We start from the raw sequence: 26,517 nt of genomic DNA, 5'->3' as shown, positions 1-26,517 counted from the left end.
TTTCACAGATGAGAAAACGCAGGCTGAGAGAAACAAAGTAACTCACCTAAGGTCACACAGCAAGTGGTGGCACAGCAAAACTCCCGAGTACCTATTTCCCACCACACTATACATTTTGGGATCTTAATCCCAATACCAATAAAGCATTCCTTATCCTCAAGAAGGTTAAAATGCCTAAGAAGTGATGAGTATGTAAACAAATAGCCCTTTCTGACCCACATTGTAAGAGAAGTTCCAGGAAGAAGGTGCTATGAGAATAAGGAAGAGGAGGTGGACCCTCAAGTGGGAGTGATCAGGGTGGGGAAGCCTTTGAGCCCTTCATTCCAAGCCCAGCGATTAATTTTATGACTATTATTCTAAATTCACTTTCTGTTATATTATTTAAATCCTTTTGGATCAGCTCATTAGCTGTTGTTATTTCCTGGAGATTCTTCTGAGGGGAATTCTTCCGCTTGGTCATTTTGGACAGTCCCTGGCGTGGTGAGGACCTGCAGGGCACTTCCCCTGTGCTGTGGTGTATAACCTCTTCCGTGGGCCTCTCGTCTGCGCTTGGCTCCGGCGACTCCGTTCTGCTAATCCTCTGGCGGTTTTCTGGGTTATTTAGGCAGGTGTAGGTGGAATCTAAGTGATCAGCAGGACGCGCGGTGAGCCCAGCGTCCTCCTACGCCGCCATCTTCCCTCTCCCCGAGCCCTTCATTCCAAATGAAGGAGCAGACATTCCTGGAGGAATGGCTGGAACAAAGGCACCACTGCAGGAAGGCCCGGGCTGGTGAAGAGACGCAAGAGGACTCCACAGACCGAGTGTAAAGTCTCCTCTCAAGCCATCTCCTCTGCCACATCCCTGCCTCTCACTCCCCACACGGCCACTTCTCACCTTTTCTGAAAAAGGCTGTCAGTGTTCCTCTCTCTAAAAGCTCCCACGAAGAAAGCCAAATGCCTTGGCATGACGTTCAAAACCTACTTTACCAACTTCAGCTCCTTTCACTGCCACGTACCCCATCTAACCTGTTCTCCAGCCAGACCAAACCTCTTACTTTCCACAAGCACATTGTCTTCTCTCACACCTCCACACCCTTGCACAGGCTACCTCCTTTCCTCTGCTGGTGAACTCCTACCAACCTGTCCCTTGGCAGCTGCCTCAGAGTCCCTGCCCACGCTCACCCTGGCAGCCCCCCCAGCCAGTCTGGCTTCCCTACGGCTCCCTGACTCCAGGAAGCCTCTTCTACTGCATGTCCCATGTTGGGTCCCCAATTTCTTCAGAAGAGGGGGTTTCCTCTTCCAACCAATTTAAAAAAGAACACCCCCTTATACAAACACTCCCCAGCTTCCTCATTTCCTTCATACTGCTTTATTTTCTTCATGGCACTCATCACACACATTGATACACACACACACACACACACACACACACACACACACACACATTTTTCATTGTGTATTTGCTAATGGCCTGCCTCACTCTTCATCAGGGTTGGCAGACTATGGTGCATAGCCAGATCTGGCCTGCTGCCTAAGCTCTGACTGGAACAAAAGCACACCATTGTCTCACATACTGTCTACAGCACAGTCGAACGAATAGTTGCCACAGAGACCTCATGACCCACAAAGCCTAAAATATGCCTTACCTGATCCTTTCCAGAAAAGCTCAGCCAATCCAATTCTGGAATGCGCAGCAAACTCCCCATCCCTGTTGCCTCTGTTGCTGTGCTCACAGTTTACCTCTAGCCCTTTTAGTACATTATCTAGCATGAAGCAGGCAGTGAGAAACCACGAGTTAAAGTAAGAGGTAGCAGGAAAAGTGTGAAAGGAAAGGAGAAAATGGATGCAAGAGATGCTGGTGATTGGGTCTGGGTGCCAGAGAAAAGAGGAGGAATCACACGGCAGAAGCATTTTACATGTGGCTGTGTACCTTGGTCAAAGGAGGAGATTCTAACCATCAAACCACAAATACCAGTTCCGCATCAGGGCTGGCTATCTTCCCACTGATGGGTGTAAGATGAAGAGGTCGGGCTTTTCCGCGAGCTGAGTCACTGTCTCTGACAGCACAGCCCCCGTGAATGAATTGGCTTTATTACTAGGCGACTGAAATATATGTTGGAGGAGTCAAAGTTTTGGTACCTATAGATAACATGCTTAAGTCTGAGTGGCTAACAACATAGTAACAAATAAATACATTCAAACAAACATATTAACTTAAAAATTACAAATGCTAAACTATTCATAAGATACAGAAAACCTTAGATCTGATGGAGGAGATCCTTCAATAATTAGAAAATCTCACTTTGGGTTAACAAACAAGAAACTGGGGCCCAGATTGGTCAGCTACTCACACCACGCCACCCAGGTGGTTGACCGGAGGAGGCTGGAACAGAACCCACAGCTCCTGACTAGGCGCCCAGGGCTCCTCCCAAGTATCAACGCTCATAGCAGCACAGAGGTCAGGGCCCTGCCAACCTAGAGCACTCTCGTGAAGTGCTGTGGACAGAGCAAGACTTCCCAGGACTGAGGGAGCCAGGGAGGGATACAAAGAACTGCCCAGTTAGGAACTCCAATGGGGATTTCCAGCCCTTATTTAACTTGACCCTTCTGTGGCACAGTGGTCCTTAAAATTTAGGGAGCAATCACAGTCAGCTGGTAACGTTCCTTAAACAGATAGAGTTTCTAATTTCTGGGGCCCTACCCATAGAGCTTCTAATCTGTTTGGTCTAGAATGGGCCCAGGGGACACTGATGCTATGGATCTAGAGATCACATTTTGGGAACAACTGCTGTAGCAAGTGACCATCACTATGACCTGTGCTGTGGTTTTCTGGATACTCTCTCACCTGGCTCTTCACCTCCCTCTCTGGCTTCTAGTTTTCTTCGATGAAGAGGAGATGGGAAATAGAGTGGTGGCTGGTGCAAGTTCAAGGAAGTTACAAAAAAAAAAAACAAAAAAACAAAAAAACAAAGGACCTGAGATCTTCCACACAGGAGGAAGAGCCGCTCTTGGTGAGGGCATGGTAAAATGTGGGGACGGAAAGAATGACAGGCGTCACAACAGACAGGAGGGGACAGAATCTATCCAGACAGTAGTGACAAGCTCAGTGCTCTGGAGGTCAAGGAATGAATAACTTTACAAGTGTGCCGGGATGAATATCTCAAGATGAATGCTACCCAGCTCAAATTCCTGTGATTATTATGCTGTTCTGCCAACAGGGCTGACATGTGTCAAAATAGTTTAGTGCGTCTAGAATTGCCTTCTGAGAATGCAACACATCCTTTATATATCCTCAACATTTACAAATTGCCATTTGAGGGCAGCTGTAAGTTGGGAAAAATGCAAAAATTATCTGAAGACCAGTTTAATAAAGGTGTTGAGCACACTGAATAACACGGTATTTTCTAGTTAAAAAAAATAACATGTAAGTTTAAAGTAATTGATTTTTTTTATTTTTTTTAAATTTTTTTTTTCAACGTTTATTTATTTTTGCAACAGAGAGAGACAGAGCATGAACGGGGGAGGGGCAGAGAGAGAGGGAGACACAGAATCGGAAACAGGCTCCAGGCTCTGAGCCATCAGCCCAGAGCCTGACGCAGGGCTCGAACTCACGGATCGCAAGATCGTGACCTGGCTGAAGTCGGACGCTTAACCGACTGCACCACCCAGGCGCCCCATTAAAGTAATTGATTTTTAAAAGGTGTGTTATATATATTACTCAGAGTGGTTCGCAAGACAAATCTAGAAGAAAAGTCCCCAAAGTTCTGTAAGCAACAGTGGAGTACCATTATGCTATACACAAATTCTGCTGAAAAATACACATAGATACACAGTTCTGAAATGTTTTCTTAAAATTGGCCTCACAATTTCCTAACTGTAAGATTGATGTTTAAGTCACCAAACAAAAGATGCATAGTAAAGAACAGATGACAGAGACTGACCTGCCAGCACCTTCCTCTTTATGCTCCTCCCATAAAACCAACAATATTGGGTCTCTAAATTCAGGTCATCACCTCCCTGTCCCTGGAAGAGGGTTCCTCGATGATAAAACAGGTGCTGGCAAGGAGACAAATTAGCATGATTCCCCCAAAGCTGAAAGCCCTGGCTCTGTCACCAGATTCCATTCCAATCCCAGCTGTACTACTTCCTGAATGTGTAGCTTCAGACAAACAACCTTCTAAAGCTCAAAATTTCCCACTTTAAAAACACAACTGGTAATAAAAACTGCCTCACAGGACTGGTTTAAGAATTAAATGACGGGGCGCCTGGGTGGCTCAGTCGGTTAAGCATCCGACTTCAGCTCAGGTCATGATCTCGCGGTCGGTGAGTTCGAGCCCCGCGTCGGGCTCTGTGCTGACAGCTCAGAGTCTGGAGCCTGTTTCGGATTCTGTGTCTCCCTCTCTCTCTGACCCTCCCCCGTTCATGGTCTGTCTCTCTCTGTCTCAAAAATAAATAAACGTTAAAAAAAAAAAGAATTAAATGACAAGATTCTGTGCTTGGCTGGCACATGCTAATTCACGGTAAGGGTGCCCTCCATGCGAGCTGACATTGTTATCACACTAATGCATCAGCCAAGGTCAGGATGTCCCACTGGAGCCTGAGTGTACCCCATACTCCATCATCCCCCTCCTCTCTGATCATGAGGGCTAAAGCCAGCTCCAGAAACTCAGAAGAGTCAATGGGTACTTTCACAAATCCTACTTCTTCCAAACAGGACTTAGGACCAAGTAAAGCCTCTGTTCTTCAGCACTGGACACAAGCATCTTCTTCCTAAAGCCCCTTCCGGCCAGTGTACTTGAGCCACTGCCTCTCCCCCACAGATAGAAAGACAAGGCCGATGAAGCCTATTTTATGCTTTGTCTTCTAAGTTGATTTTCTATTACTCCTACCACTAATAATTGCCATAAATTGCTGAGCACTTAATGTGACCAGACACTATCCTAAAGCGGTTTACAAGGATCATCTCATTACCACAGAAACTCTTTGAGGCTGGAAATACTTTTATACCAGTTCTCAGAGGAGGAAAAATTGAGACACAGAAGTGAAGTAACTTGCTCAAGATCAAATAGACAACAAGCCATGAAGCCAGGATTAAAACACAAGCCATGTCACTCAGAGCCCATTCTCCTAACCACACACATCCTCAAACACACAGCCAGATTTCAAGGATCCAAATCACAGGCACTCTAAAACTGCCTGACAGCACTCCAGGCAAATGCTTCCTTGGCGATGACCCTAAACCTCCACCATCAGGCCTTTATTTCCTAGTATGAAAACGTAACAGTGCATCTTTGAGTTTTGTTTTTAAGAAGACTTCCTCAACTTACTCCTTTCCCCTCCCTCTGAAAGGCCCAAGTCAACTGTCCTCTTCAGAAGACATGATCACGTGCTTTAGTTCCTCAGGGAGAAGGAAGCTTATTCAGTTCATTCTTCTCATGTGTTACTATCAGAGAGCAGCCTTATAAAGTACTAAAGGCAAAAAATAGAAAAAAAATGTAATACAGAGACAGTATTCCTGGAAATGCATTACACTTCCATTGGAGAATCTTTCAACCATTGCACATTTTATGTGACTGCCATATTGCCAAAAATCACATTACCCATTTTAGATAAAGAAATCAACATACAAATATGAAGTATTCACCGGATAGAAGGAGACCCTGAGGGTGCAAAGGTTATGATCCCAAGGTTATGTGGGCATCTATATTTGCCCTATTCTATGCCTAACTGTCAAGTTGCCAAGACACAAAGTATTTTAAGATTTATCTTCTCATTTCAGTTTTGACAGCTTTAGAAGAAAACAAAATATTCCTTAATGCCCGTATTAGGTTCCTAACGCTGCTGTAAGAAAGTACCACACACTGGGTGGCCTACACAACAGAAGCTATGGTCTCACGGTTCTGGAGGCTCAAAGTCCCAGGTCAACGGGTTGGCAGGTTGGTTCACTCTGAGGGCCATGAAGGAGAATCTGTTCCATGCCTCTTTCCTAGCTTCCAGTAGCCTCAGGCTTTTCTTGGCTTGTAGATGGCATTTTCCCCATGTCTTCACATTGTCTTCCCTCTGTTCACATCTCCCTCTGTACAAATTTCCCTCTTTTATAAGGACCCAGTCATACATCTTTTGTAGGGACACAATTCAACCCATTACAATGCTTAATAGGGAGTCTTAGAGCACCTCTTTTTTTAATAATATTTTTTAAGTTTATTTATTTTTGAGAGAGACACAGAGAGAGAGAGCAGGGGAGGGGCAGAGAGAGAGGGAGAGAGAGAATGTCAAGCAGGCTCTGCGCTGTCAGCACAGAGCCTGATGTGGGGCTTGAACTCACAAACCATGAGATCATGACCTGAGCCAAAACCAAGAGTCAGATGCCCATTAGACTGAGCCACCCAGGCGCCCCTATATCACCTCTTTTAATAAGAAAAGATTTTCTAGTTCTCATGTAAATATTAAATAGTAATAACAGATCCCTGATCTGAATATAACAATTTTTAAATGCTACATAATAACATGTTAAGGTTTTATTTTTACCTTTCACCTTTGCTAGTTTTTTTAAAAAGATTTTTTATTAATTTTTGAGAGAAAGATAGCATGCATGTGGGGGGACAGAGAGGATGGGGGAGAATCCCAAGCAGGCTCCACGCTGTCAGCTCAGAGCCAACGTGGGGCTCGATCTCACAAACCGTGAGATCATGAGTTGAGCTGAAATCAAGAGTCACACACTTAACCCACTAAGATACCCAGGCGCCCCTACCTTTACTAGTTCTGATACAACTACATATACCTTTCTGCCAATTTCACTTTGCGATGTGAATTTTGTTTGCAAAGATCCACTTAAAACAATGTATATCTGGGGCGCCTGGGTGGCTCAGTCAGTTGAGCATCCGACTTCAGCTCAGGTCACGCTCTCGCGGTCCGTGAGTTCGAGCCCCGTGTCAGGCTCTGGGCTGATGGCTCAGAGCCTGGAGCCTGCTTCCGATTCTGTGTCTCCCTCTCTCCCTGCCCCTCCCCCGTTCATGCTCTGTCTCTCTCTGTCTCAAAAACAAATAAATGTTAAAAAATTAAAAAAAAAAAAAAACAACAATGTATATCTTAGTACTTTACACCTTGGATAAAGATCCCGTTTAGACGCAAGCCCCAAACATTCACTCAGCCCTAAAATAATCCTCTGTATTGTTCATAAACAGGTACTCACACACACACACACACCCAAGGGTCTCCACACATGCTGTTCACTCTGCAAGCATACTTCCTTCTCTCCATCAGTTAGTCAGGTGGTTTGCCACCTTTCTTCATTCAGGTTTCTGTTCCAAGGTGTCCTCATCTGAAAGGCTGTCCCCAAACACTGCTCTATCCTCCCCACTCCCAACACTCCTGTCCCCTTCATCCAACTTTTTCTTCTTAACATCTACTGTATATTTTTTCTTTGTGTAATGGTCTCCTCCCCCCAGAATGTAAGTTTCACTGGAACAGGGACAGCCTGACACAAGGACACTCAATGACTTTTAGTCCAATTTATTCAATGAATCTTATCAAGTTCCAAAAATCCCACATGCAATTCATTGTGTTTGATTATAATCTTCCTACTTGAAACTGATACAAATGTTGCTTACTTCCCTCACAACCAATTCTTCAAGGAATATGTCTACAAAAATATACTGTGTATGCATGCACATATAAAATTATTTTAATAGAAGTCAAATGTAGCTTTAAAGTATAGGATGCTTCAGCTGCCAACTAAATATCACAGTAATAGGATTCTCTAATACCTATTTCATGATCTCACAAATTAACAAGGCATGTAAACCACTATAAACATTTCTGTTGAGGGTTCACATCCAACAATCCAAAAGGAAGTAATTTTAAATGTTAAAAGCTATATTGCTCATCTTAACTACATGTTTTAAAAATAGGATAGATCCCTATATCGAAAAAAATAAAAATAAAAAAAATACTGAAAATATTTCTGCGCAGTAACCCAAAATTCTGTATATCATCTTAGCTTAGGTGAAGACATTGTAACAGTATTATGTATGCAAATTAAAAACAGCAAAATTCTTTCAAATAGCTTTATTTAAAGCCATGTACCAACTTCATTCCTCTAGAATGGAACAAAATAACTCATAAAACACTATGAAAAATTATCTGCACTAGAAACTGTAAAATTGTCAGAGAAATAATTCTTGGAAGACATCTACTTAAAAGCTGCTAAAAACTTCACTTTCTACAAAGAAAAGTTAGGGGTACCTGGGTGGCTTAGTTGGTTAAGAGTGTGTGCTCATTCTCTCTCTCTCTCAAAATAAATAAACATTAAAATAAAATAAAAAGAGAAGTTGGGGTGCCTGGTTAAGCATCCAACTTTGGCTCAAGTCACCATCTCGTGGTTTGTGAGTTCACCCCCCACACTGGGCTTTGTGCTGACAGCTCAGAGCCTGGAGCCTGCTTCGGATTCTGTGTGTCTCCCTCTCTCTCTGCTCCTCCCCCACTCATGCTCTATCTCTATCTCTCTGTCAAAAATAAACATTTAAAATTCTTCTTTTAAAAAAAGAGAAGTTAATAAGTAACACTTTTTCATTAAAGACCATTTCGCTAGATATACAGGCAACAAAGAGAAACACACACAGTGTGCAATAAGCAATCGTGCTTATTGGACATAAGAAATGCTATCCCAGCTGGCTCGCCTATTTCTTTTCCTTCCCTCTCTCTGTCTCTTTTCCCTATTCTTTCTCCTATCTCTCTTTCCACTGAATTGTAGACCCATGAAATATACCTTATCTTATCACTGGTCTTCCCTGATGACTTTTCTAAAGCGTTTACTGCCATGGATTTATAGGAGCTGTGCTCAGCCCAATGCAGTTGGGTGGGTTTGAGAAGCCTGGCAGTCCCAAGTGGGTGGGCTGGCAGTGGATTTTATGGAGTTGTAAGAGCAACATATTCTAGGCTCCATTTCATCAGCCAGGCCAATTGCCCCGTTGCTGACTTAGGTACCAGTTTAACCCAATCCTTATGAAAGGAATGAGAACTGGAAGGGTCTACTTTTAGCATATGCTGGGCTGCAGTGGGAGCAGCCAGCTCCAGGGCCACCTAGGTTGAAGAAGCGAGGAGGTCACATCTGAAGAGGTGGTCTTGAGGAAAGAGCAACCACCAAGACTCACAGCAATTAGCTTGTATGCTTCCGGTTAGTGGATCGGCATACAAAGTAGGAAAATTCCAGCTACACAGATACTCAGGTTTGCAGTAAGCTGCTAGACCTCAGAGACATTCACTTCCAAGAGTGCATTTTGGCAGTCCATCTCGTGAGCACAAACAAACCTCTCCTAACCCAGAAAAGAAGACTCATCTAGGAACTGCACGAGGCACTTTTGGCAGGGATGGTTTCTAAACAGGTTTCTGAGAGGTTTTCCATAATGTTGAAGTGATTTTAAACAAAAATGCCACATTCAGAATGTGGCCTGTAGGACAAGATTCCATTTTAAAGCAAGTGACATACAGAGCACAAATAAGAATCTGGGAATAGCAGGCAGTTGACTTTACAGACATACAGTTTCCATAAGAGCCTTTTACATTAAAGGTTCTCAAGTGCTTTCAACCATTTGTTGATTCCATTCTCCCAACAGCCCTGGAAAATCATTTGGTAAAATTTGCTTCATAATTAAAACATTCTCAGGTTGAAGGAGGCAGCCAAAATGAATTTCTTATCCCCTGGGCTTACGAAAAAATACAGCATGGAGACAACGTAGCACAGTGATGAAGAATTCAAACTTGGGTGCAGACTGCTTGAATTCTAATTCTGACACTTAACTAGCTGTCTGATGTTGGGGAAGTCAACTGACCCGTCTGGAAGATGGGAACATCTATACTGTGAAGATGAAATGAGCGGACACATGGGAAGGACTTCCCCTGCCTGGCACATAGCGAGCACTCCCAGTTAGCTATGCTGTTGTTGCCATCGTCGGCACCAGCATCCCCAACATCATTTCAGGAAAGGTTAAGAGCTCAGGTTCTGAGTCAGATTTGGCTTGGAGCTCAGCATACACAACTGAACCTTCAGCAAACCATCTATTATAAAATGAGTAGGACACACTATCTAGGAAGAACAAATAACCCAGTATTTTCAACAAACAGCAAATCAGAGAAAGCAAAGCTACAGTTTCATAGCTACCAACTGCAGTGTATAGCTCTTGTTTGTATTCTGATCCAAGCTATTAAAAAATATAAAACAATTGATCATTTTCACTTATGAAACAGCCAGCAATGTTAATATTGACTATTTTATATTAAGTACTACTAAATAGGATTTCGGTTATGTTATTAAAAACCTCTTATCTTTTTTTCCTTAATGTTTATTTTTGAGAGAGAGCATGAGCAGGGGAGGGGCAGAGAGAGACAGAGAGAGAGGATCTGAAGCTAAGAGCACAGAGCCCAATGAAGGGACTGAAGTCCCAAACTGTGAGATGACCTGAAGGCAGATGCTTAACTGACTGAGCCACCAGGGTGCCCTGTAAAAACCTCATATATTCTTTTTTTTTTTTTCAACGTTTTTTATTTATTTTTGGGACAGAGAGAGACAGAGCATGAACGGGGGAGGGGCAGAGAGAGAGGGAGACACAGAATCGGAAACAGGCTCCAGGCTCCGAGCCATCAGCCCAGAGCCCGACGCGGGGCTCGAACTCACGGACCGCGAGATCGTGACCTGGCTGAAGTCGGACGCTTAACCGACTGCGCCACCCAGGCGCCCCAAAACCTCATATATTCTTAAGCGATGCTCTCCAGTACCATAGTCACTACCCACATGTGGCTATTTAACTTTATGTTAATTAAAAGTGAAAGTTTAGTTCCTCAGTCTACTATCCAGAAGCCAAGCGCTCAATAGCTTCATGTGGTCAGTGACTACAGATAAAGATATTTCTGTCATCACAGAAAATTCTGTTGGACAGCCCTGGGCTAGAGATACATATCTACTGAAATATTTGTGGATAAAATGATATGATGACTAAGACTGGTTTCAAAATAAAACAGGAAGGAGAGACACGAATGAAGGTGTGAATGAAGTAAAACTGGTTCACGGTTGTTGCAGGGGAGATACATGGTGGGGGGTTTATTAAAGTGTCCCGAGTCAATATGGCTAGGCTACAGTCCTCAGTTACTCAAATACTAATCTAGGTGTTACTGTGAAGGTATTGTGCAGACATGATTAAAGTCTATCATCAGTGTAAGAGATTATCCTAGATAAACTACATGGATCTGAATCAATCAGTTATAAGGCCTTGAGTAGAACTGAGGGTTCCTGCAAGAATAAGTTCAACCTGTGGCCAGCAGCTCTGCTCATGTCCAAGAGATCCAGTCTGCCCTTCTTGGCCATCTGCTCTGCAGATCTCAGACTTGCCTATCTAGCCCCCATGATGGCCTAAGTTATCCTTGCAACAAATCTCTTCATATACCCAGCCTACTGATTCTGTTTCTCTAGGAAACCCTAACTGATACAGTGTACTTCTGTAGCATTTGATTCTTTCACACTACCTCACACAGATACTGTGAAATAACAACTCTAAATATCTTAACACAATACCTACCACGTAAGTCTCAATAAATGCTAACTATTATAGTATTATTTCTTCATTTATGTCAACATAATCTTTTTTTTAAGTAGGCTCCATGCCCAACCCCAGAGCTCAATGCGGCACTTAAACTCACGACCCTGACATCAAGACCTGAGCTGAGAACTAGAGTAGGATGCTTAACCGACTAAGCCACCCAGGTGCCCCCCAACATAATCTTATTTTGCCAAAATTTGTAGTTCCTGAGACACAGAATACTCACATGATATAACAACCTGCATTAGTATTTTCATTTCCATCTCACTTTATCTGGCTGACGTGACAACAGGCTCCCTTACGGGCATGGATGGAACAGTTCACAGCTCTGCACAGGCTCTTGAATTAAATGGAATCAGCCCTAATTAGAATACACTGACACATAGACAAAATATCAGAGCTGAGGAAAAAGTTTTATGCAATTAAGTTTATAAGTCTTACATACAAAAGTGAAGGATTTTAACAACCTCAATATCCAACAATAGGGAACTGATTATATAAAACAGGATACAGTGGGCTAACAGATAGAATGGGCTGTTATACTTAAAGCATATTTTATGACATTTGGAAATGCTAAAAACACAGTGTTAATTTTTTATAAAAGTAGGCAATATACACAATAAGATCTCAACTTTAAAAAAAAAAACATACTATACTACAGAGAAATATACAGAATGTTAACCATGGTTATCCCTGGGTACTGAGACTGTATGATAATTTTTTTCTGTACTACAGTATAATTTATATACATATCTAAAGAATACAGTTTGATGAGTTTGGCAAATATACCCATGTAACCCAAAGCCCAATAAAAAAGAGAACAGCTCCATCATTCCAGAAAGTTCCCTAGAGCCTCTTTAGAGTCACTATGTTCACACACATCTCAGGCAACCTAGGATGATTTTTATTTTCTTTTTATATCTTTCTGTTTTCCAAATTTCCAGTATAAACATGTATGTATAAGAAGTTTTGATGTTTTGTTATTTTATTTTAAAGAGTTAGGATGGTATACAGTTCTTTGATTTGATTGATAAGGACAAGGGAGATTAATTCATTTGCCCAGAAACCTTAGTTTACTAGAAATACTAGGAGCAAGACTGTTAATTCATAGCACTCCACAATTATTTGTGCTTTCTCTTTTCAAGCTTCTCAGTGTTTTTGTATGTCACATCATTTACCCACACAGATATGGGGTGTTGTATTTTCAAACATCTGATAGAAAAGATCCTTTAAAGTTAACAAAAGAAACCAAACAAGAAAGAACTTATAAGATGCCTATAGGTTAACAAACAGAAATTGAAAGAAGTCAAACTGAGAAAAGGTACTTCCTTCTGGTTCTCATAAAAAATGTTAGTCCCAGAGGTTCATAAACAGAAACATCGCAGCCATATACACCATACTGTAGAAATGTTACTGTCAATGCTTTCTAATGTTACCATGTTATTTCACAGTAATAACTGAAGATAAACAAAAATAAATTTTGGTGAAACAAATTTGCAAATCATCATCTCCCTGTTCTATCAACCAATGCAAGTTTTAGCCACTGAAATCCTGAGACTTCTAAGGCTACAACTTCAAAAGGAAGGCTACATCTATATGAATTCTTAAAACCCCAGTACTCTTTCCAGCCTTCTAAACATCAAGGTGGAGATCTGAGGGTGGGTACCCAATATTTGGCATTTTGACAGTTATAGCCCAAATAGCCAGCTACATGTCTGATCCTAACCCCTAACCCCAAATCCAAGTTGGACACAAAACCAGTAAGCCAACTGTGTCCTAAGCCACAACATGGATAGAAACACTAAGATCTACACATAATTCGGAAGAAACACTAAGTGAATAGCAAAGCAACTAAAATCTACAAATATTTACTATCATCTAGACATCAAACTGGGCTGGAATAACAAAAGGATCATTAGATACACAGCACACGCACACACACACACACACACACACACACACACACACACACAAGCATTTTCAAAGTGTAATCCATTAAGGGGTTCAGGAGGTCAAAACTGTGTTTGTATTAATTATAAGGTGTTACTTGCCTGCTTCACTGTGTTGACATCTGCACTGATGAAGGAAATACAATGATTAGGAAAAGGGTGAGGAACATGCAGAAGGAATCAACTGAATTTTTAAAAACTGAGGAACACTCTGGCAATTCTTCAGGCAATGTGAATAATTTTTATCTGCTTATTAAAATGTGGAATTTAGGTAAGTACTAACATTTTGATTAGAGATTTTTCCCTCCCTCACCAATTCTTTCTCCTACAGCCATGACCTTCTAGCATCTTGGACCTTACACGGGTTTACCTAAGAACACGTGGTTGCTGTGTTCACATCAAATATGCTTTTGGACCTTCAGGTGGCTTTTAATTATTCATTTTTAAGTAGCTGTTCTTCTTCCCTTTTGCTACCTAAGCTTTGGATCTCCATTCAGAACATAATTGATACCTGTGGAATAGAGTAAGCAACAGAAAGACTAAAGTAGCTGCAATTTAGAGAAAAGTCTGAGTGCAAGAAGCTGAGCAGCCACAATCTTAGTCACAAATCAGAGTGGAGCACAGCCAAGGGCAGCCTCCACCTCCCGGCCCCCTGCACTCGGCAGAAGTCCAGGATCATGACCACCCTAGGCTAGCTAGCCACCCGGCCATAGGTGCCCTGCTTCAATCCCTTCAAACCCAACTTAACTCTTACTGCCAGATGCAGCTTCCCAGTGCCTGATCATCACACCTGTCCTCTGACAAAAACCCTAAAGAGCGCCCAGCACTTATCACATCTGCACTATGTAGGCTGGCATTTGAAGTTCTCCAATTTGTGGCTCTACTTACCCTCCCACGTTTATCTCCCCATATGCCCTTATTTTCAATAAACTGCAATATTTGATATTAGCCAACACATGCCACTTTTCACCACCTTTACTCACATCCCTCCATGTGAACTGCCATCCTCACTCTAGTCTCTGCCTATTGAAAGGCTTGCCCAGCCTTCAAGGTCTTCCTCAAGTCACCTCCCTCATGAAACCTTCCAAGCAACATCCCGCCTCTGTCCATTATCACATTGTGCCTGTATTATAATCATCGCCTTACTGTCACCTCAAAAGCCATGGTTTTCATGCTTTATTTCTCTTTCAATGTCTAATAACAGTCCTCTCAAATTGCTTTAAAAATCATTTTCAGATATTAAAAATAACGTGCCCAAATCCTACTTTATGGGAAGCCATTTTTTTAGAAAATATGATTTAAAAACACAGTAGATCTGAATGTTTCTTGGCTACGGACAAAACCTAAAACATCTGGGAAGTCCCATGAGTTACCCTGTAGGGCAAGTTGGAGGCCAGCTAGAGGAGGCAGGTGTGTGTGTGGAGGTGGGGGGCTGGGTCCCAGGCAGATCTGCACAGTGAGACCGTCTGTAATTGATAGGACACTGACATTGACAAAGCATTCAGGAGTGGAGGCAGAAAACCTACCTTAACAGTGGGCTCCCAAACATATATAAGGGATTGCATCTGTCCACTCAGAACCACACATGTGCAAGTCAAAAATGTGTTTCAAGGTATCCCCAAACTATTTATCCCTTATACATAACTGGGGAGCGTCACCTCACTCAAAATGTTCCTAAACACAATATTCATACCACACACCAGGCCTAATGCTGAGGACTTTTAAATGAAGGTGTGACTAAGACAGGGTCCAAATCCACATAAATAACTCAGTTGGGTGTAATGAGGGCTGTGGGGAGACAGAAAGAGCATGCAGAAGATTCTGGGAAGTAACTGGAGAGCCAGGAGGAGAACAGGCTCGTGTCACGAATCCCAACAGAGAAGGAAGTTTCAGTGAAACAGGAGTGGCACAGCTTCAAATGACACTGCAGAGAACCAGTCTGGCATCTGGAGGCCCCTCATCATGTGGAGGGAACAGGTTCGGGAGACTGGCAGGCATGGAGGCCAGACTGAAGGGAGCTGAAGTTTGCCAAAACAGGAAAAGAAGGGGATAAGGACACCATTTTATGGGGATGCACAGTGAAGAAAACACTGAGCGTTTCTGGGTTTTTGGTTTTTTGTTGTTTTGTTTTGTTTTTCACGTCAGACAGGTAATGTGCTGATGTTGTAACAAGGTTTAAGAGTGGCACATGTCACACAACAGCGTGAACACCCAATCATCATTTTGTAAGAATTACAAAAGGATCGGGTTTCTGGGTTTTTTTAAGGATGGAAGAGACTTGACAAAGCCCTGGTATTGGAAGATGGGGCTTGCATAACCAACTAGGGAGAAGAGCCTTAGAAGGAGCAGGCCCCTTCTCTGAGATGAAGGAGAAAAGAAGCATGGGTGCAGTGGGGTGTGAAGACAGAGAGGAAGGAAGCACAGGGAGTTTCTCCAGACTGCCTTCAGGCTCTCCTGAGTGAACAGGGGTCCTGTGCTCAGGCCTGCAGGATGGGAAGCCCAGGGTGGAGAGGGGGAAGGTCTACAACAGCCACTGTGGGGAAAAAGGGAGAGCTATAGAAGACTCAAAGGACTGCCACGCAGAGACGAGTTCCCAAATGAGATTGGAAAACTGTGCTGACATCTGTTAGAAGACAAGCTTTTCTCTAGCAACACTGGGGCAGGGGTAGCAGAGAATGTATACAGATTCACATCCAGCATTAGAGCTGGCCAATCTGGGTATGGCAGGAAAAGAGAAAATGGAAACCACAGCAGGAAATATGTCCAGGACAGGACTGACCAGGGGATCCAAAATTCAACAGAAAAAGAAAGAAAGCCTAGAAGAAGTTGACAAGGGGAAAATGCGTAAGCAGAGAGGCTGACATATAAAAATCAACTGGAGAGAGGACAGGAGGCTCCAATCAAAGAGGGAGTTATGAGTTTAAGATTTTGCAAAGTAGACAAGTTTCAGGTGATGACAAGGTCTAGGGTTTAGCCTCATCTGTGGGCTGCTATAAAGAATAGCGGTCAGGGTCATGAGGTCAAGGCAGCAGTGTGAGGGATGGGAGATAGCATGGTATAGAGCAGTGCTCCCTAACACAACTTCTGTAGTGATAGAAATATTCTGTCTATGGGGTCCCACAGCAGTCACCAGTCACATGTGGCGATGGACCACTTAAAATGTCCCAAGTATGACTGATGAAATGAGTTTTTATTTACTTAGAGTTCATTTAAACTTAAATAAGCACATGACTAGAAGCTGCCATACTACATAATGAAGATGTAGAACAATGGTTTTCAACTTTGTTCAACAGAATTACCTGGAGAGACTTAAAACATACAGCTTCCTGGGTCCCACTCCCCAGAGACTGATTTAATTAGTTGGGCATGGTCCTAGGCATCAGTATATTTTAAATATGTTTTTCTAATTTAGTTTTGTTTTTGAGAGAGAAAGCATACACATGAGCAGGGGAGAGGGCAGAGGGAGGAAGAGAGAGACAGAGAGAGAAATCTTAATCAGGCTCCATGCTCAGCACAGAGCCCAATATGGGGCTTGATCCCACACCCCTGGGATTATGAGCTGAGCCAAAAATCAAGAGTCAAATGCTCAACCGACTGAGCCACCCAGGCACCCCAGTGTCAGTATATTTTAAACTTGACCAGATGCAGTCAAGTTTGAGAACCACTGGTAGAGGGGTTAAGAACACAGATTCTAGGGTCAGATGACATGAGTTCAAAACCAAATCGCTGATTTTGACTTCTGTGACTTTGAGCAAGTAACTTCATCTGTAAAATGGAGATAATGACCTATCTACCTCATAGGGCTAGTCTGAAGATTACATGACATACATAAAAGTGGTTGATAACAGTGCCTGGCACATCTTAGTTCCTTAAATGTTAGTCATTATTATTCCAAACAGATGTTGGAGGCTGACAGCTCAAGGAGAAAACAGTGGATGGGAGTCGCCAAAGGCCTAAATCTATGTTGAGGAGGTACCTGGAAGTCAGGAAATGACAGGGAAGAGGGTAAGAAGAAAGTAAGAGAGAACAATAAATAAAGGGAAGAGAAACAACCTGGAAGAGGCAATAATAAATGCAAGAAAATGCAGACCCTACTCTGTGGCAAAATGGGAAACTACACATGAGGAGAAAGAACATGGGAACCCATGTATCAGGAGAAGGCCAAATTTTAGTTAGGGAAGAACATGGAAAAAATGTTTAGTTCAATTTGACAGAATCCTACCTCCTCACCCAAAATGTTAACATAAGTTAATTATCAGTCAAGTAATGATTTTCATATCCCTCCCCCCCACCCCCGCCATACAGTTCACCATTTATGAAAACATCCAGGAAGCACTTCCGATGGTGAAAATACCATTTTCTAATTGGGACTCCACAGGAAGAGCCACCTCTGCACAACTTAAGAGTAAATACTTTATGATTCATACTTGATCCATTTCAAACCCGGCTTCATCAGGGTTCACGTCTTTGCAAACCATATGCACAGACTCTATGTGCAAACCTGTTTTATTTGTCCTTTTAACTAAGTCTTTTTAAGTCTTAGGGAACACTCATGCCACTAATAAACACAGTATTATTACCTTCGGGTAAGAAAAATGAGTATTATGTGTGACTAAGCTTAAAAGTATTTAAAAAATTTTAAGAACAGGTGGATGTGGAAGGGAAAAGTAACCACCAGTAAATGTCTTAGGTTGCAATTTTTTTTCTATTTCTCTAGAATTTCACATAATTTAATGAACACAGATTTTTACTCAAATTTCAATGTCACCACCAGATTATTTCTTCAGCTTGCAAATGAAAATTAGTAATAAAGTATTCAGTTATTGGTAACTAGGTAGACAAGTTACTAGAAGCTCAACAGCTATTTCAAAGATAGTTTCTATGCAACTCAAGTGGCTGAAGTTAAGCAATACAGTGCATGTAGATTAAGTGTTTCAAATGGATCCATTATATTTTTACCAAACAAACAAAAAAAACTAAGTCTGAAATTTCTTTATGGACTAGTTATTTGCCATGAGAAAGATAAACACCTACAACCTCTTTCCTATAAGCATGTGTCACACTTCAAAGTGACATTTCACATGGTTTGGGTTTGCTAAGTGGGTTTATATATCAGCACAAGTGCAGTTTCACTGCTGAAACACAATTTCCAATACAATGAAGTTCATTTCTAGTTCCTTATCAGGAGCCAGTTTGAGAGCACTGACAATGTAAAAATAAAAACACTCTTCCGAACCCAATCCTAACACAACTACAAGCTCTGCAGGGACTACCTTTTACAAAAGAACTACCAGGCATGCAGAATTCTACTCCTTCAGTTGTTCCTCCCATAACTGCCCACTAGAGATGCTTGTCTCAGTGCTATATTGAGATCTGGTAGCTGGAAACAAAAGCATAACCAATGCACATTCTATTTGTTTTGATTCCTTCAGCAAGCAATCCTTACTTTTCTTTTAAGTTAGAGCTCCATTAAATCCTAGGGACCTAAATACCACCATCAACCAGTCTAAGTCAAGTTTATTGTGGTCAGGGGATTGATGATGTTTTGGCCTCTTCCATCTCATGGTGGAACCAATAAATCTGTGGATCCACCCTATGGTTATTTTGCAGTTTCTCAACGCATTGCCGGAGTAAACATATGTAACTACTGGGAGAATTCCCACAATGGCTTCCTGACTATGGAAGATGGGCAATTATGGTAAGAATGACCAAGTGAAACATCCTGAACTTCCCTCCTTACCAGCACAGTAAACCAATAGAAATGCCACATCTGTGGGAAAACTATAGACATTAACACTGATGAAGAAGCATAAGGCAAGCTGATACCCTGCAAACCAAACCACCCCCAACAAAGTGGGATATGTGGCACTCCTGGCTGCCCAAGAACAAAGGAAAGGACAGAAAACAAAGGGTTAAACTGATAGAGTCTCCTTCAGTTTACAAATATCTTAGTAATATTACAAGAAAAAGGAGATCTTATCGATAGCCTAATCTCCAGGAACTCCCTACTGTCTTAATGAAAATGCTTTGGTAGAGGGAAAAACAACCTGAGGTTGTTTTTTTTTTTTTTTTTTTTCACAATAGCTAGGCCTTCAGTAACCTGTGTCTTCTTTAGCATATGGAAATCCCTTTAAGAAACTCCCTCTTGACTTTTATCTCCCCCAACTCCACAGTATATAAGCAGTCACTCTTCACAACCTCAGTGCAGCTCTTGCTGCCCAGGGGTTCCGTCCCCATGCTTTGACAAGATCACCTTTTTGCATCAAAGACATTTTCAAGAATTCTTTCTTAGCCGTCGGCTCCGAACCCCCACCACCACTCCAAAACCCCATCATACCACCACCAAAAGCTTGACATTTTAAGAACAGATAATTCCTATCACATTCCTGTTTAATTCACCTTTTTTTGTCTGGGCAGAAAGCAGGTAGATCTTGGAAAATGGCCAGGGATTATCCTAAATCCATTCAGGCAGTGGCTCCGATGTGGCTGATTTACCAAATTAAGTACTTTTCTGGAGCACATCTAGTGCCTGATATCTGATATGAAGCTACTAATCTGGAAAATGCTTTATCAATATGTAAAGAACACATGAAGCCATTTGCTTTTATTTTGCAAGGTCAAGAACTGTAACAACTCTCCTCTCAGCTATAATCTCATCTACAGAGCTGTTGCTTGTCTTCACATCCCGCAGACCATCACACTGGGCCCCTGCATTGATTACACCATGCTGCCAGGACCTGATAAACAGGAAGTAACAAATCCTTCAGATGTCTTAGTAAAATGCATTCAAGCTTGATGATGAAAAACAAAACCATGAAGATTCAAAGACTGCAACCTCAGTAAAGTGTCTGGGAATCCAGTGGTCTGGAACGTGTTGGAATATCCCCTCCAAAGTGAAATGCAAGTTGCTGAACCCTGAACTGCTTCCCACTAAAAAAAGAGGCACATGATTCATGGGCCTTTTTTGCATTTTAAAGACAATGCGTACCACACTTAACAATCTGCTCACTCCTTTACTATGTAACCTATAAGACCATCAGTATTGAGTAGGGCCCAGAGCAAGAGATGGTTATGCAGCATGTCTGGTCTGCAGCACAAACCACTATGCACTTGGGTCTTACCATGCAGCAGATCCAATTCACTGAATCCAGTAGGATCCAGAGAACTGCAGCACAAAACTCTCAGGTTCTGGAACGAAGCCAAGTCCTCTTCTGCAGATAACAGTCCTTTTAAGAAATGACTCCTGGATTGCCACTAGGTCTTGTCAGGGCCTGATTAAAGGTTATTAAGTAACCATGTGACCTGAGCTGCCGTGGCAATCTAAATGTTATCTGACCCCCCTGGTCATAAGGTTGGGCATGTACAGAAGCAATCCATCACCAAAAGACAACGCTATGAAAGCGATCAGATTCAAGCATGACTACAAGGCACAAGAAGTTGCATGGGCAGATGGCTCAGATAGGTCTAATATCTACTCCTACTGTACTACCACACCTAGAGCCTCACAAAGAGTTCCTTATGACCAGCTGACTGAGAAGGAAACTTGGGCCTGGGTTAGAGACAGTTTGCATGGTATCCACGCACCAAGCAAAAGTGGACTCCTACAGCCTTACATCCCCAATAGTGTCCCTAAAATACACTTCATGAAGAGAAATCATCCCAGCAAATAGAACTATGACAAGTACATGTGCCTTTCCACTCCATAAATACTGAGAAATGGCCAGGATCACAGATCTACACTGAGTCATGTGCAAAGGCTAATGGTTAATCTGGACATTCAAGGACTTGGTGAAAAAACTGCATTCAGAAGAAGGGATGTAAGAAGACCTAGCAAAGGTGCAAATGGATAGACCTTTCAGAATGAGCACAGTGTATGAAAAATATTTTTGTTCCATGTGAATGTATACCAAAGGCCTTCCAACGCAGAAGGGCCTCTTAATAACCAGGTGAACAAAATTACCAATCTGTGGATGTCAACCCCTTTCATCAGCCACCCCCATGCTTCCTCAGTAGACTTCAAGTAGAAGTGACCGCAGTGACAGCAACAGAGCATATGTATGGATTCAACAACATGGACTTCTCACAAAGGCTAACATGGCTCTTGTCAATAATGAGTACCTAATATGCCAACAGTGAAACCAGTCCTCAGTGCCCAAGATGGCAACATTCCCCTGGAGGATCAGACAACCACTCAGTGGCAGAGGGATTACACTGGATCCTTTCCATCAAGGAGGAGGCAATGATTTGTCCTCACTGTATATATCCCAGTTACACAAATGTACGTGCATACAGATACACACACACATCCCCATGTATTTATTTTTCTTCACTTTTCCTTTCTTCATCCTTTTCAAGAAGAATTGATCATGGTGGTTAACTTTACAGTTTAGTTTCTAGGTTACAGATTATTCCTCTGGAATTGTGAATATACTAGAGAAGATCATTTCACCCAGAGGCAAATAACTAACTGTTACCCAGCAATTAAGTTCTTAATCAGAGAACCTGCTGTCCATAGTTAATGGATGGCAATCACATGGGGGGGAGAAAACAAGTCACCCACCTGAATTGCAAAATTTTTAAAGACCGATAATACCAAGTGTTGGCAAGTATGTGGAACAATTGGAATTCTCATATATTGCTAACTGGAGAGTAAACTGGTATATCCACTTTGGACAACTGTTTGGCATTATCTTCTAAAGTTAAACACACATGTACCCTATGATGCAGGAATTCTACTTCTAGCTGTACATGTAAGAGAAATGAGTGCATATGTCCACAAAAAGACTCAGCACTCTTTAAGAATGCTCAGAATAACTTATAATAGCTAAACCTGGTCCGTCACCAGTAGAATGGATAAATTGTACTATATTTATACAAAAGAACATCACACCGAAATGGAAAGGGTGGGGGGATGGAGAACTTCTGCTACGAGCAATAACATGAAAGAATTCCAACGCATTATGCTAAGCAAAAGAAGTCAGAGAGAAAAGAATACATGTTGTCCTATTCCATTTAAACAATGTCATAAACAGGTGAAATTCATGTACAGTGCTAAAGGTCAAAGTAGTGGTCTCCCTCCAGGTGGATGAGTTGAGTGGGAAGGGAGGTAATGTTTGAAAAGAGACACAAAGGAGCCTCCTGGGGTACCAAAAATATTCTGTATCTTGTTCTGGATGGTATTTACATAATTGTGTCTACACGCAAAAATTCATCCAGTTGTATATTTAACAACTGTGTATTTTACTGTAGGTTATATATCAATAAAATTGTTTTTAAGAGATTTATTAATATGTATGGATTAGTTAGGAGAGAATCTAGAGGAGTTTTTGTGGGGGGTTTTCTAGTTCTCTAATGGTCAGTGATCCAACAAAGGTAAAAAACAAAAACGAAACAGATAATTCATCAAATTTTCAATTGAGAGCTTGCTTAGAGAAACTTCCATCTTCCTACATAGCCAGACGTACCCAATCATCTAATACAGCCAATTTCAATCACTCTCTATGCTCTCTAATATGCATATGGCTGGAATAACTTAATTGTTTAATTTGAACCAACTTATTTCTTGCTTCAGTTTCAAGGATAAGTAGGAAAAATGTCCCTGAAAGCCTTGATGAACTAATTTTAAATGTAAGTCCTATATCATATACTACTTTAAAGTTACCCTAAATGATTATGATACAGCATCTTCACTTTCCATCTTAACATACCATGTTTCAAATCTCAAAATATCCATTTGAACTCTAGAATTACTTAAATGCACATTAAAAAAATAAAGCACTTTTATCCAGACTAGGGAGCCAATAGAAATCCAATACATTTGTAAAAGTGATTATCAAAGAAAATAAGAGCATCTGATTCTTAAAATATTTTATTATGTTGACATTTTTTTCTCCTTTCTTGACAAGCCAGGCTATCAAGGTAAACTAATTTAAATTCTTGGGCTTGTTGGTAATAACAAACCAAATGGATGAGCTTACCATTAGACTAAGGATCCTGTTTTAGATTTATAAAACAAACAGACCATTAATTTTAAAAGTCAACCAAAACATTGACCTCAGTTTGCCAAGGTTAATGTCAACATTGCTCAAAATTAAACCTTAGGGGACAACAGATAAGTCTTCAACACTCAACTAAAGTTCCCTAAAGTAATCATTAACAACGGTCTTTACCCCACTCTTCCAAACATTACCCTCCTTAAGACAATTCGTCGTTTCTAAAATAATAAATGTGGTAAAATGATACCAACTCTGAGGGCGCATCCCAAATCTCATCTGATGGCTCAGGAGGTTTTCAGAGCCATCTGATGGCTTAGGAGGTTACCTTTAGGAGGTAGATGCCTTTATCTGTATCTTTATTCAATTATTCTTATAGTCTAAGATTTTAAATATTAAGTTTACAGTTTAAAATTAAACTGTTATATAATACCACTGCATGCACATTTCAGCTGTTTCTATTAAAATTGCATGTTAGTGTTTTCCCCTACTTCAATCAGACATTTGCTTCACAACCTAAGTAGTTTCAGTGGTATGTGCCTGTAAATTTTCAGAGTGTAACTCTCATAAAGTATTCAATAATGAAATTTACTTTTAAAAAAGAACAGCATGGACTCCAGGAGAGGTAATAATGAACTTGTGCCAATATTTTTATGCACATTTATTCTATGTAGAACATTTACAACATTTACATTACATTTACAATGTTTCACTTCCAGTTTTATTGTATTGATCTGGAATTGCTGCTAATACTGTTTCATTTTTTACCAATAATATTGACATTATTGCCAAATTCCTACTGGATATACACCATGATATAAGCACATTCTTATTAAAGGTAAGGCAAATAACCTGAGAAACTCAAAGCAGGGACAGGGACGGGGAGTACTTTTTTCACAAGTATTGTTCCCAAAAGGAAATCATACCATAGGTATGCACCTTTTTTCCCTAAATTAGGATGTCTGATAAAAGGTACCTGATTTCTTAAGAAGCCTTTCTCTCGAAATCCTGACTCTGAAGAAATATCTAAACATTCTCTCACCAGACTTTCAGCACTTTTTTGTACTAATTACTGCAGCAAATAAAGGTGTATTATTTCCCAATTCATAATTCCCATCTGTATGTAAGGTTAGAGTCTCTAAGTCTATTTTCACTTCTTAAATTGAACGTAAACTGTAAAATAAATATGCAATATGTATATTAGGTCTAAATATAATTTAATACATACATCCTTATATACATAGAACGTTTAGTACCTAATGAGAGCATATAGTACTACATGCTAAAGTAAAATAAATCTGAGCTAAAGAATTAAGGTAAATATCCAGAAAAACAAAAGATACCTATTTCCCATTTGTAAAGAACCTTGTCTGTCTTCCAGATAAAAACAGAGGATCTTAATAGACCTGAATTGTGCAAAAGATTCATAAATTTTATGTTTCACTTTGGGCCTAAATATTATCTTCCTCAAATACTTCCTCAAATACTGTAGAACATTCCTCAAATACTGCAGAAAAAAATTTTATGTAAATGTTTTAATAAAGTATTTCTGACTTAATATCAATTTACCTAGATATTAAAGACTGACTTTTTAAAAAAAAATTTTAATGCTTATTTTTGAGAGAGAGAGGCAGAGAGAGGGAAGACACAGAATCTGAAGCAGGCTCTAGGCCCTGAGCTGTCAGCACAGAGCCTGATGTGGGGCTCGAACTCAGGAGCTGGGAGATCATGACGTGAGCCGAAGTCGGATGCTTAACTGACTGAGCTACCCAGGCGCCCCAAGACTGAATTTTTTAAATAAACGTTTTTAAATAGATTTCAGTTTACAGAAAACTTGCAGAGGTAAGAGTTCCCAAATCTGGCACCCAGTTTCCTCTACTGCTAACATCTGACATTTACTGTGGTATGTTAGTTACAACTGAAGAGTCAACACTGGCACATTACTGTGAACAAACTTCCATATTTTATTAGGATTTCACGAATTCTTTCCTAATGTCCATGACCTTATGCAGAATACCATATTGCATTTAGTCACTGCATTTCCTTAGCCACCTCTGGTCTCTGACAGTTTCTCAGACTTTTCTTAAGTTTGATGACCTTGACAGTTTTGAGAAGTACTGAGTTTAGGAATGTCCCTCAATCAGGATTTGTCTTAGGTTTTTCTCCTAAGGTTTGATTGTGACATTATTTCCAAATGTTTAACTTAATAATTTCTTTTACAGTTTTATTTATTTAGGTGATCTCTACACCCCACATGAGGCTTGAGTTCACAACCCCAAGATCAAGAGTCACATGCTCTTCTGACTGAGCAAGCCAGGTGCTCCTTAATAATTTCTGATAGGGCAAAGTACATGGCAAAAATTTTGGCCTTTATCTCCTCATTTATTCAATAACAACAAAAAAAAAAGCATTATTCTGGGAAGAAGCAAACTATAAGTTCAAAGTCTGGGCTGCAGATAGAGAGTCTAACTCAGAGGAAACTAAAGTCGACAATGACTGGGAAACAAATCACAGGGCCCTGGGAAAGACTAAAGAGTCAAGGAAGCATTTCAGGAAAACTAGGAGAACAATAATTGGTCATGTATTCTGTCCCAGCCACCACTCTGAAGCTAGAGCTCCACTCCAGAAACCATATTGACCATGGCCACTTGCCAGTCTCTTCTTTATTCCAGTTTTATTCACTGTAGTATATTTGTCAATTTTTTGTAATTTGTCTCTCCTCATTTTTAGAAAAAGAAAACAAACTCACCACTCAGGTCTCAGCAGGAAATGTACCAACCTGAGTTACCAATGTAACTGAGTAAGACAGTGTAATCAAGGAGCCATCTGTGGAGGTTTAGTCAGAGAAACCAATGTGGCATGGCACAGTACCCTGGGGTTGGCAACAATGGGGAGCAGTTGAGAGAGCAAGGGGAGGAAGGCATTGTCAGACCCCACAGAGAACAGTGAATGGGAAAGGGCCACCTGACAGGAGATTGGGGGAATGGACATTCCACTCCTCTCCCT

At 41.1% G+C, this 26,517-nt stretch overlaps 1 protein-coding gene and 1 non-coding gene across 5 annotated transcripts in view; both read right to left on the bottom strand.

The window, feature by feature from the left end:
• EPB41L4A (erythrocyte membrane protein band 4.1 like 4A) overlaps positions 1-26,517 on the bottom strand; it is a 255,314-nt gene that overhangs the window by 177,726 nt on the left and 51,071 nt on the right. The gene's annotated exons all lie outside the window — the stretch shown is intronic.
• Positions 15,659-15,763, bottom strand: LOC121017068 (small nucleolar RNA U13). Its single transcript, XR_005784613.1, has one exon. It is a non-coding gene; the product is annotated as a small nucleolar RNA U13 (small nucleolar RNA).

The sequence above is a fragment of the Herpailurus yagouaroundi genome, unplaced genomic scaffold, assembly GCF_014898765.1.
Source record: "Herpailurus yagouaroundi ecotype Mexico unplaced genomic scaffold, PumYag 29, whole genome shotgun sequence".
Classification (NCBI taxonomy): Eukaryota; Metazoa; Chordata; class Mammalia; order Carnivora; family Felidae; genus Herpailurus; species Herpailurus yagouaroundi.
Note: the sequence above shows the minus strand (reverse complement) of the source record. Positions and strands in the feature narration are given on the sequence as shown.